Consider the following 12975-nt stretch of genomic DNA (forward strand, 5'->3'; position numbering starts at 1 on the left):
CAGCTAAATAACAACAAAGTATCAAACATAACATTCTTGTTCTGATATTGAACTCAAATGAATTACTGTCTATTACACATACTATAAAAAGCCATTTAAAATGGAATTGGAATGGTATTACTTAAAATAGTAATATTATTTACTAACATCATCCATTATGTTATATTGAAATATTCATATAAAAATGTGTATTGAGGAGGGTTTGTGCAAATTGTAATTATTAGTACAATTTATTGATTTCATAAACAATAACAGCTTGGCATTCTCTGTAATGGGTATCCGAACAATCGCTCCCACAGACAATCGATCTAACGCTAAGTTTGGCAGGGCGGACGTTCGCTCTTATATAATTTGACACCACGGCCATTGTTCCATACAATTAGATGCAAAACCTTATAGCATAGTATACGCCGATCTAAGGTTAACACCTATAATAAGCCTGTTCTGTTCTTTGTTCTGTTTGTTTAACACCTATAATTAGCCGAAAATTAAATTTACGTTGTGCGTATTATCATAAATACAAGTTGAACAATATTTCAACTTCTCAATCAATTTATGTAAACAATGTAACGATCTAGAAGATCACTTTCATTTTTTACTCGAATGTCCAGTTTTTAATAGCATCAGACAATAATATATACATAGACAAGGATTGATTTCTAAGTTTCTTATGTTTCAAGAGTTTCCACGGCTACCAGTCAAATTGACCCCAGTTACCATTGTTGTGTATTAGTCCATACAGAGTGTCATGGAGTTTATGGCTATTTGGCTGATGACATGTGACTTATCTGTGGGTGTATCACAGTTGATTATTGCAGACACAGCATGATTTTAGATAAGAGATAAGCATAACCCCAATTATATCAACAAACAATCATAAAATGTATTACTATCAGGCCAGTGGTTAGCTTACCAAGGGGTGCAGCTCCATGTCATATAAAAGTCCCACTCTGTCCACTTGGGCCTTCACCATGCTATTATTTTGATTATCATATGATTCTAACGGAAGTTGTATTTATCAATGAATTAATATAATTGTTCACACTTACACTCTTTTATTATAACTGGAAACAATGTTTTAAATTAAAATTCATGTCATTAGAAATACTAACATTCCTTCGCATTCAGAACCGGTGCAAGTATCCGCTCTATTTGTTTATTATTTACCAGTGCTTTGTGTAACCAAGTCATATTCAACAAGCTTGTACTGTACAATAACAATCAAAACATTATTTTTCCCCCGACAGGTGAATGAGACACAGTTATGTATTTCTAATCCGTGTTCCCAACACGATGGTTATCTTGAGCATTGACAAAATTAACCTCGCTGTCCGAGTCAGAATCATACAAAATCTGACAAACTGTCGCTTAATTCTGACTCACACATGCACGGTTGAACGGAAAACTCATCATAATCTCTATTTTCCATTTTCCATCAATTTTTCTAACTAAACTTTCGAGAGATAATACATCCGTTCGAGAGATAATTCATCCGAAGCTTTATAGTGCCGGTTCGTTATTGAGTGCATGTGATGTCACTCCCGGTTTGAATGAAAATGGCGAGAACATCGGAATGTGTGAAAAATCGCGACTTTGTTCTATTCGTTCTCGCTTCTAACACCGTATTTGAAATGAAGGGAGGTGCGAAATAGTTTAGATATGCACTAAATTCGATAAATAAAGGTGTTTTACGGGTTTTTTAAAACGCGGCACGTGAACTTTAAATGTGACCTCATTTGTGGTAACATGCCTAAAGTTGACAATGCACTAAATAGCAATCTGGTCATAGAAAAATCAACAAGAAATGTGTTTGTCGAAAACACTATGTCCCCTTCTGCGCCACTTTTTTGTTGTTGACCTTTGACCTTGAAGGATGACCTTAACCTTTCACCACTCAAAATGTGCAGCTCCATGAGATACACATGCATGCCAAATATCAAGTTGCAATGTTCAATATTTCAAAATTTATTGCAAAACTTTACTGTAAGGTTAAAGTTTTGGGACAGAATGACAGACAGTTGTGCATATTGTTCCAAACTTAACATAGAATGCTAATATAAGAAATTGTTATTTTACATTTCCCCACCCCCTAATGACCATTACAGAAAGTGAACTGCAACACGGTAGTCTCGCAGTAATTAAGGAGTATTGATGTGCATCTTAAATTTTAAATGTAAGGAGAACTCATACTGCCTTGCAATATGAGCTTATTATCCCCACGCTTTTTGAAAAAAAGGTGGGGATATTGTGGTTATCTCCGCCGTCCGTCCGTCTGTCTGTCCGTCCGTCCTGGCCACTATCTCCTCCTACACTAAAAGCACTAGAACCTTGAAACTTACACACATGGTAGCTATGAGCATATGTGCGACCCTGCACTATTTGGAATTTTGATCTGACCCCTGGGTCAAAAGTTATAGCGGTTGGGGTGGGGCCGCGTCAGAAATTATCACTCATTTTTTTAGGTTATTTTACATTTACTTCTTTATTTCTACACCGATTTACTTCAAATTGATACTGGACCTCTCTTATGACAATACGGTCAATCTCAACCATGCATGGCCCCATTCCCAACCCTGGGGCGCCCCGCCCACATAGGCCACACCCACCAAAAATTTCCATTTACTATAATTTTTTCATTTCTACACGGATTCACTTCAAATTGATACTGAACTTTTGTTATGACATTAGGGTCAATCTCAACTATGCATGGCCCCAATCCCAACCCTGGGGCGCCCGCCCACATAGGCCACACCCACCAAAAAATTCCATTTACTATAATTTTTTCATTTCTACACGGATTCACTTCAAATTGATACTGAACTTCTCTTATGACATTAGGGTCAATCTCAACTATGCATGGCCCCATAACCAACCCTGGGGCCCCGCCCACATAGACCACACCCACCCAAAATTGCCTTTACTATAATTTCTTCATTTCTACACCGATTCACTTCAAATTGATATTGAACTTCTCTTATGACAATACAGTCAATCTCAACTATGCATGGCCCCATTACCAACCCTGGGGCGCCCCGCCCACATAGACCACACCCACCCAAAATTGCCTTTTACTATAATTTCTTCATTTCTACACCGATTCACTTCAAATTGATAGTGAACCTCTCTTATGACAATACGGTCAATCTCAGCTATGCATGGCCCCATTACCAACCCTGGGGCCCCGCCCACATAGACCACACCCGCCCAAAATTGCCTTTTACTATAATTTCTTCATTTCTACACCGATTCACTTCAAATTGATACTGAACTTCTCTTATGACAATACGGTCAATCTCAACTATGCATGGCACAATTACCAACCCTGGGGCGCCCTGCCCACATATGTCACACCCACCCAAAATTGCCTTTTACTATAACTTCTTCATTTCTACACCAATTCACTTCTAATTGATGATGAACTTCTCTTATGACAATACGGTCAATCTCAGCTATGCATGGCCCCATTACCAACCCTGGGGCACACCTAGGTCAAACATTCGGCGTGGGGATACGCGTCGGCCTCTGCCGCGCCATTTCTAGTTTTTATTGCGACTGGGTAGTGTCTGCCATGATTTGGAACCGGGAGGTCCCGGATTTGATCCCCACGGTGGTTGGGGATTTTTCTGGCTGGGTTACATTGGCATCCAACCCAAAACAAGAAACCGTCTTGGATGGGTGATGCTCCCCAAAGGTTTTTTTGTCACAATATTGCACTATATATTCAGAAATAAGGAAACGTCTTGATGGCACAGTAGTTGGGGGACAATAATTTTTTTATAGAAAATTTCAAAGGGCCATAACTCTGTGAAAAATCATCCGACCAGAACCTGCTCAAAATATGCAGATTTCCTCTTGGTAGTGAAGCTTTCCATCAAGTTTCATTGAATTCCGGTCATTAGTTGCTGAGGTCAATAGCCCGGACAAGAATTGCACTATATGTACAGTTAATTGAAAATTTCAAAGGGCCATAACTCTCTGAAAAATCATCCGACCAGAACCGGCTGATAATATGCACATCTCCTCTTGGTAGTGAAGCTTCCCATAAAGTTTCATTGAATTCCGGTCATTAATTGCTGAGAAATAGCCCGGACAAAGATTGTGCACGGACGGACAGACGAAGTGGCGAATATATGCTTCCCCCAAATTTTTTTAGGGGAGCATAAAAAACTAGATGTGTGTCAGACGTTCCTCAGATGTCATGGCATGGGAACTTCGTTTAAGTTTCTCAATTTGAGGGGGTGTGTGTAGCAGGGCTGATTATAAGGAGAACTTATACTGCCTTGCTATATGAGCTAGCTTTTATAGCGACTCGGTAGAGTGTCTGCCTGATTTTGGGATAAGGAGGTCCCGGGTTCCATCCCCATGGCGGTCAGGAATTTTTCTGGCTGGATTTCATAAAGACAAACATATTCAACTTAACTTTATTGGATAATCGCCTTTTTATTTAAAAAATCCTTCAATATTAACTGCGGTTGAAACAAAAACACTTGTTTGCCATTGTTGTTAAGTTTTTTCACGGGTAGATCCGCGGTAAATAGGTTATACAGCATCAATATTAAATTAAACACAAATAAACAAAGACATACCATTCAAAGTAACAATGAGTAACATATATATCAATTTAAATATATGGAATTTAAGACATCAAATAAAAAAAATATCACAGATATTTTCAAGCAATGTCTGATTTTTTTGTTAAAACAAATCAATTAAAAAATACAAATTCTAGGTTGGCGCTAAGGAAAAAAAATCTAAAATTTTAAATGTAGCAGGGCTAAGTATAAGGAGAACTCATTGCATGTCAAAAACCGTGAGACTCATGGCGGACCCGTGAGACTTGACAGGTAGACGTTTCCAAGTCTGCATTCATGTCTGGACTATTTTAGACCTCCTCCGATCGCAAACCTAACATTTGGTCATTTCCTGAGTTAACATTATTCTGTCTGCTTTCTTTTCTAAAGAATTGTGTTAATTTCAGTGGCTTCAACTTTCCATTTTCGTTCGCAGCATCCATTTTTCCCGGAATCTGCAACTCACTTTCTAAATCGGTCTTTCAAGTCGCATAGCGACCTTCTTCTTCATTATTTTTTATCGAGTGCACCGGGATTGTCTCCCATATGGCCATCGCCCCCAGAAAGACGTGTTAGTTGGTTACGGGGGATAGTGCAAGATACAGGAGACACCCCGTTCCAGAGGTGACCCTGGGTCTTTTAGTGCCCGGTGTATAGCACCTAGTACACTGTACCTCGGTTTAACGTCTCATGCGAAAGACGAGTTAGTAGGTTAGGTGCAGCGGGGGATCGAACCAGCGATCTCTGGATTGTGAAGCCAGTGTGTTACCACTAGACCACGGGTCCGCTACCGCATAGGGACCGTAAAGGGAAGTTACTCTTATCTACTTTTTTATCCAATCAAAATCGTTGTTTCTTGGGAAATTAGTTTATAGTGGCTATGTCAATGCCATAACTCCGCCCATCTGAATAAATGACAATTCCGAACTGGTCGATTCGATAACGTTTAATCGTAACATCTATAGCATAGGTCATTACACGGCACGCTTCAGTGATTCAGTTATCATGTAAATCGCCAAGTAACCCAAATCTTCGAAAAGTCTGGTCGCAGTGTAAAGCCTGACCAATTAAGACATTATATATAGCAGTGTTTTTTTTCACTTATAGGGGAATGGTGGCGGGGCCCGTCCAAAGGGGAAAAAATGCGTCGTTTTTTAGGAAAAGGGGAAAATTAAAAATTCACTTGTTTATATGTAATGATATTTATTATATTAATACACATGTTTGTATGAATATAATATTCACAGCTGAATGTCTTTGTCCTTTTTCTTAAAAATTAAAATATATATATCAATGATATTTTCAACATTAGTTTCAGACATTTCAGCCTTCATGCACAGTCTCAGTTTTCTTAGCCATTTTGAGTCTAATTGGGATCTTTTAAATCTATAAAATGGCCAATTTGAGCATTTTTTATCAATAAAATGGACCAAATTGGAATGATTTTATCAACAAATATTGACACAATATAGATACATCAGGCCTCTTCTTGGCCATTTTGGGAGAAAAATGCAATTAATGTGAAAAGTCCACTGATTTGGGAAAAACTATTTAATACAACTCGTTAAAATAATTCAAAATAATATAAATTATAGTTATATACTTTGTAAGTTGTTTATGAAATAAATTTGAGATATATCTATCATGATTATGAGACAGTTCTTTAAAAAAAAATAAAAAATAAAAAAAAATTATTTTTTATTTTTTTAACTTCTGGAGGGGATTTTTTTACAAAATGGGGGAAACATATACTCTTTTTTGAGGGGAATGGGGCCGAATATCGGCCCCAAAATTGCCATAAAAAAACACTGTATAGCCATGTGGACTATCGACCTAGGCGGTCGTCATTATCCCCTGGGGCCTTTCCGGTAAGGGTGTTATCTGTGTAATCTTTGCGATGTTACTGGCGATTTATACGAATACCAATTTATACGGCCTGAAAACAGGCATTTAGAGTGTGCATTTGTAAAGCATAGGGTCTATTTTTTTCAATCGCCAATGTCATGAAAATCTTATTTTTAATCGCCAGCCAGGAATTGTAATCGCCAATGGCGATCTGTAACGCTAACGCAGAAATTCAACTATTGTTAGTCTGTGTTTTACAACATTAATTACAAAAAATTGATTCATTCTCATTACTGACAGCAAGAGATGTTTACTGCCAGATTTGACAAGGTCAGGCAGGTTTGTTGATTAACAAAATCCAGAGGGCGCTAATGAAATATCGCGATTTGACCCGACCCACGAGTCAACCGGGTTTTAGTATTTGTCCATTAACACGCTGTAAATAAACCATTTTGACATGGTTTTAACCGGAATAAAGTAAATCTTTGAAGGGAAAATGCTTATTGGTGCATTAAGAATTTCCTTAACCGCTCAATACCCGGATATTTTATGCGGCTGTATCCGAATTTGGTCTATCCGAATTATAATGGTTTAGGTCCAGAAAGGCCGAAAACCAAAAAGGCCGCATGCCAAAAAGGCCGAATAAAAAAAAAAGAAAAAAAGGCCTTACCAAAAAGGCCCCAAAGCGTACCAAAAAGGCCAAAAAAAGAACCAAAAAGGCTTTAAAGCAATTATTGTTATTTAAGGTTTCAAATCGTGTTTACAAACAAATACACATAAATCAATATGAAATAAGTCATAGAACAGTTATGAAGTTTATTATTTTCTTTATTTGTTGTTTATGTTTAAGTATACATTTACGATACAGACAATGTACAAGCAGTCACACAATTTATATAACAAAATATACAGTTACAAGCAAACATTTACAGACGATATACAGTCACACTGACAAAATACAACATAACAACATAATAATATTGTTAAACATGTAAATGCTATTTTTTTATAAAATCAAAATGGAGTACGACATAAAACATGTATAAAGTTTTTTTATTTTCTTTATTACAAAATATACATAATTTCAATTTATTGAAAATGGAGTACGATACAAAACAGGTATGAAGTTTGTTATTATCTTTTTTACAAAATATGTTACGTAATAATATAGACAATCAGTTATAATTTTTAATAATATCACATAGAATAAATCATGTTTATTTGTTTCGGTTTAAGTCTTCCGAATTTAATGTAGCTAGTTTTATATCGTTAAAAGTTAAGAAACTATTTTAAAATGCGCAGGTAATTATCAATAGGTGCCAATAAGTGTCATTTTACGCCATATGTGGGCGTTCTACTAATCTGTTATCAAAACAGATGCCGCAAACTGTGAATGACCATTGACACTTGGACACTTGGATACCCAGTCTGATTAGCGAGTTTTTTTTTTGTACATGCAAATTCTTTCCACTTCTTATATTCTTAACATTGCACAAAAGTTTAAGAGGAAATTAATAATATATAATAAAATATTATATACTCAATAGTATATGTTAAAAATATTAAATATTTGTCTTTCAGCAGTCACTAATCCATATGCGTATATTTTATTTTATTTATTTTATTGTTTTACATAGTAATTAGGAATAACGTTGTTCACATATATTGTGTGTGTTACTTTTTTGACGACATTTAATGTTATACGATTGGAGGCCATACCACAACACTCACACAATGTCAACACACAATAAATTAACACTCGTGAAGAAATACGTATAATTTACACGATTTAAAAACACTATATTTCAAGCGCCAAATAAAGTCTGGTATACTTTCCAATATAATGAGTAAAAAAAACAACTACTACAGACAACTTTGACACATAAACGTGTTATATATTTCTCAATAATTCTGGATCTTATATATATTTGGCCGCCACGTAAGTTTACAACACCCTCATTACTCATTTGTTACACTTTTAGATGCAAACAGAAAGTTCAGAGAAAAATATAATTTTCTTAAACGGATAATTCCTACGTGCTAATTAGCGATAATTATGCCGACTTTGATTACAAAATTAATTGCTTTTAATTAAAAAATTGAAACATCTATTACTCAAGGAAAAATATTGTGACTAATGAATAATTCATACTGAATGCGATAATTAGCGATAATTTTGCCAACTTTGATTATAAAATTAACGGCTTTGAAGTAGACAAATAAAAATGTTATGACTATTTAATAGATATGATAATTATTTGCAGCATAACTTTTCAATGATAATAAAAATATTCTTAGGCCTTTTTGGTATACCATGAGGCCTTTTTGGTTCACTTTTGCGGCCTTTTTGGTGCGGCCTTTTTGGTAAACGGCCTTTCTGGTACTATACCATTATAATATAAGAATGTTCGACTATGCAATAAAACACTTATTTACAAACGTGTCGTAAAAAAGCTTGGTGATGCATTATCATATAAATTTGGTATTATACCTGGCGTTCTGAGACGGGTTAAAATTTAGTCTAATAATGTGTTTAGGCAACACTGCGTTTGTGTGTTGTTGTTGTTGTTGTTGTCTAAACGGGTTACATTCCACACATGCTCATGCAATAATTAATGACATGCGTCGCGGCACTCTCTTACACTGCGGTTCATTGCATTCACCTCTGTCGTGGGTTCACGGACTACTTTCCACCGGACGTCACTTTTAGTCACATGGTCACAACAAAACAACATGGCCGCCTCGACACCGTTGAAATTTAATCAGGTGGATTGTTTTGTTTGTTGTGCAGTGAATACACGATCACATAAAGTAAGTGGGAGAAAATCAAAGGCTGATGGTTTTCAAGACAAACTTCAACTTCTAATAGATAATGATCAAGTGTTTTCTTCATTGTTAAATAACGTTAATGCAGGGATGTATAATAATATATTATACATCCCTGGTTAATGCCTCCGTTTGTCGGAACCGTTACAATCGAGTGGAGCAAACATGTGGATTTTTAACACAGTTAAGGACTTCGGCGAAACAGTTTGTCGATGGAACATTAATACGTGTTAAAAGAGGTAGTGCATTCCCTTTGACACCAAAGACAGGTAATGTTCATGGAGATAACGGTCATCTACGACCAATTGCCACGTCTCGGAAACAACTAAAGATGCATGACAGTCACGCACAAATTCAAATGCCTTGTGATGCTTCAACTTCAAGTTCAACTGCATCTGTTTCCTTGTGCCAAGCCAGTTGTTCACTTCATGTTCACTTCATGAACCCATTGACCAACCAATTATTGATCATGGTTATAGTAAAACTGTTGTCCCCACAAGACGTGAAATTAAACCAATAATAAGTTCGCTGCAGAATATATTTATTGAATTTCTGTCAAAACTTCGGAGCGAAGGGGAAAATACATGTGCCAGTGAAGAATTGTTGTTGAAAGGCCTTCGTGCTCAAACTTCTTCACTTACATCAAGAACAGCAGCATTTGGGTCAGTGCTCTATAAGTGTCGGGAGATGGACAAGCTGGAAGACAGCACTGAACAATTCATTGATGACATAGTTGATGAGATAATGCAAAGGTAATAATTATGTTTCAATTGCCATAAGTCTTATTACACTTGCTATAAATAAACAATCTACAAAAGCGCATCAACATTTATTATGAAACTTATTTAACAATTTTATTTAATTTGAATTTCAACCTAACAATTCTGGGTTTAATGACAATGAATATGCCTGAGTTTTGGGGATTTTTTTTCTGAAATGGGGGGGGGATATAAACTTTTTGTTGGCAGAATGGGGTATTATTTTGGCCCCTATCTGATCTAATCTGATATTGAAATCCCTGCATTTGTTTATAACTGCGGTTGTGACCCCTTATGTACCAGTCCCTTTATGTACCAGTCCTTTTATGTACCACTTTGAGACTTTATGTACCACCTATATATTTTGTAGCCTGGTGTTGTCCATTCATTTATAGTTGTATGAATGGGCATTAATTACCTGTGCAAACACAAGTGTTGATTGAGTCAAATTTGAGTAGTGCTTCAACAATATACCGGTATATCGGTATATATCGTAATACACAATAGGCACATTGTATCGCGATACGATTTTCATCATACCGGTAACAAAATTCTACAAAAATGAATCCACATTTTGTCCAGAAAAGCCATCTGGAATAATGATATCAAAGTTAACAAAATAAATCGGTGTTAAGTAAACATAAATTGTAACATAAAATAGCATTTTAAAAAGTAAATAGCATTGTAACATGGGAGTCAGCAAGATCTTCTTTTGCATGTCATACTGTTAAATTTAAGATGAAGCCTGTGGAAATACGAAAATACGAAAAAACAACAACAATTATTTACATAATAAAAATGTAAATTGATTTTATTATAAACAGAAGTAACAATGATAAAAAAACATTTTAACGGCCCGGCGTGCAAGCTTCGACTCAGAATAAGTGGACATGCTTATATTTCTAAAGAAAAATATGAAGTAAAGTTTATTGAAAAGTTGTGTTATGTTACATAGTTGAACTGTAAACTGAGCAATACATATGCTTAACCAGTTTTAATAAAACAGTCATAACTTGGCCATATTGTACTTGTAGCATATTTATAATCAAGTAAGGTTTATAACCCAGAGATTTATTGTAAACACTATACAGTATACCGTCCACAATTGCACATGTTAAATGTTTAATGGAAATATCCAATGGACAAAATGACAATACTAATCTTTCAAGCATTTTGTTTAAAAGGCTATGATTGCCAATTAACTATAACCTAAACATACAATACAAAGGTTATACTTTTGTTATTAAGTTGGTTTTGGTTATTATATAGCTAGCACGTTATAATTCTGGTACAAGTATATATATTGCAATACAGTTTTAAGCGTATTGTTTCAGCACTAAATTAGAAAAGTTTTAACAATTTGGAAAAAAAGTTAAATAAAACTGAGTAACTTAGTAACTCAGTTCTTACTAAGTAAAATATTGCTAAATTATGTATGGTGAGGAACGAACGACAACTCTGCTAGGAGAATGGCGTCGCGGATGACATATCTATATCATAACGTATGATTGACAATACGTTATGGAAATATTCAAGAGGCGAAATTCTATTTGACCTAGCAATTATAACAAACCAAACCTAAAATTGTAGATATACAGTCGGCCAATAGCTTTAAAAAATATTTTACGGAACATCCCGACTATAAATGAAAAGATGTATTGTGTTTACCTTGCCGTGGTAGAAAACGGTAGATTTAAATAACCTTACGTAAGACAATACCACCCCCACCCCCATCAAAAACAAATATAACTTTTCGCGTGTGCGTTTTTATCAACATATGTGATATTCGAACTCTAGGTATTTTTGTATGGTGAAACAGATTATAGCTACCGCAATTTGTATTGTGAAACATACTATGGCCTTTCAGCAACGTTAACTCTGTTACCCTGTTTCTAATGCCGCTCTTATACATTAAACTGCCCAGTTTTCACACGTGTTGTGTTGTTCTTAACATTCGACAATACTTATTTGAGTTCACATTTATAAAAGTCATATACACGTACCAGGGTAACAAACATAAAGCATGGCGTCAGAACAGGACCATTTTAACTACGCCAAAATCAGATTACTAAATATGATTAAACCAATTTGTGATGAATAGCACCAACAGTTATGGACTGGAGCAGTTCGAAACTTCAATCCACGTGGGAGTATTTTGAAAGACACATTCTATTGACATTTTCTGGAAAACTAAAAGAAAAATAAGGAGAAGAAAACATTGCGTTGTTACTTATATGGGTCGGTGAAAAAGGAAAAGACAGTGTGCTATCATGGCACTTGACGAAGACGAAACACAACTACACACGTTCTTTGACAAATTGCAATTATCAACAAAAAATAAGACGTATACGTCTTCAGCACTCGTGACAACGGACAGGCATCTAGTGAAGGTCGAGACAGAGATCGATACCAAGCATATACAGACACCGGGTGAAAGAGGAGGTCGAGACAGAGAGTGATACCAAGCATATACAGGCACCTGTTGAAAGAGGAGGTCGAGACAGAGAGCGATACCAAGCATATACAGACACGTGGTGAAAGGGGATGTCGAGACAGAGAGCGATACCAAGCATATACAGACACGTGATGAAAGAGGAGGTCGAGACAGAGAGCGATACCAAGCATATACAGGCACCTGGTGAAAGAGGAGGTCGAGGCAGAGAGCAATACCCAGCATATACAGACACGTGGTGAAAGAAGAGGTCGAGAAAGAGACCGATACGAAGCATATACAGGCACGTGGTGAAAGAAGAGGTCGAGACAATGAGCGATACCCAGCATATACAGGCACGTGGTGAAAGAAGAGGTCGAGACAGAGAGCGATACCAAGCAAATACAGACAAGTGGTGAAAGAGGAGGTCGAGACAGAGAGCGATACCAAGCATATACAGACACGTGGTGAAAGGGGATGTCGAGACAGAGAGCGATACCAAGCATATACAGACACGTGATGAAAGAGGAGGTCGAGACAGAGA

At 36.3% G+C, this 12975-nt stretch overlaps 1 protein-coding gene across 2 annotated transcripts in view; it reads right to left on the reverse strand.

The window, feature by feature from the left end:
* LOC127856863 (uncharacterized) overlaps positions 1-12975 on the reverse strand; it is a 54704-nt gene that overhangs the window by 26268 nt on the left and 15461 nt on the right. Inside the window, exon 1 of one of the 2 annotated variants that reach the window (XM_052393023.1) lies at positions 8908-9070. The exons of the other annotated variant lie outside the window; for it this stretch is intronic. The gene's annotated coding sequence lies outside the window, so the exon portion shown is untranslated. Of the gene's footprint in view, positions 1-8907; positions 9071-12975 lie in introns of those variants that run through there. 2 annotated transcript variants of the gene reach the window in all.

The sequence above is a fragment of the Dreissena polymorpha genome, chromosome 14 (genome assembly GCF_020536995.1).
Source record: "Dreissena polymorpha isolate Duluth1 chromosome 14, UMN_Dpol_1.0, whole genome shotgun sequence".
Lineage (NCBI taxonomy): Eukaryota > Metazoa > Mollusca > Bivalvia > Myida > Dreissenidae > Dreissena > Dreissena polymorpha.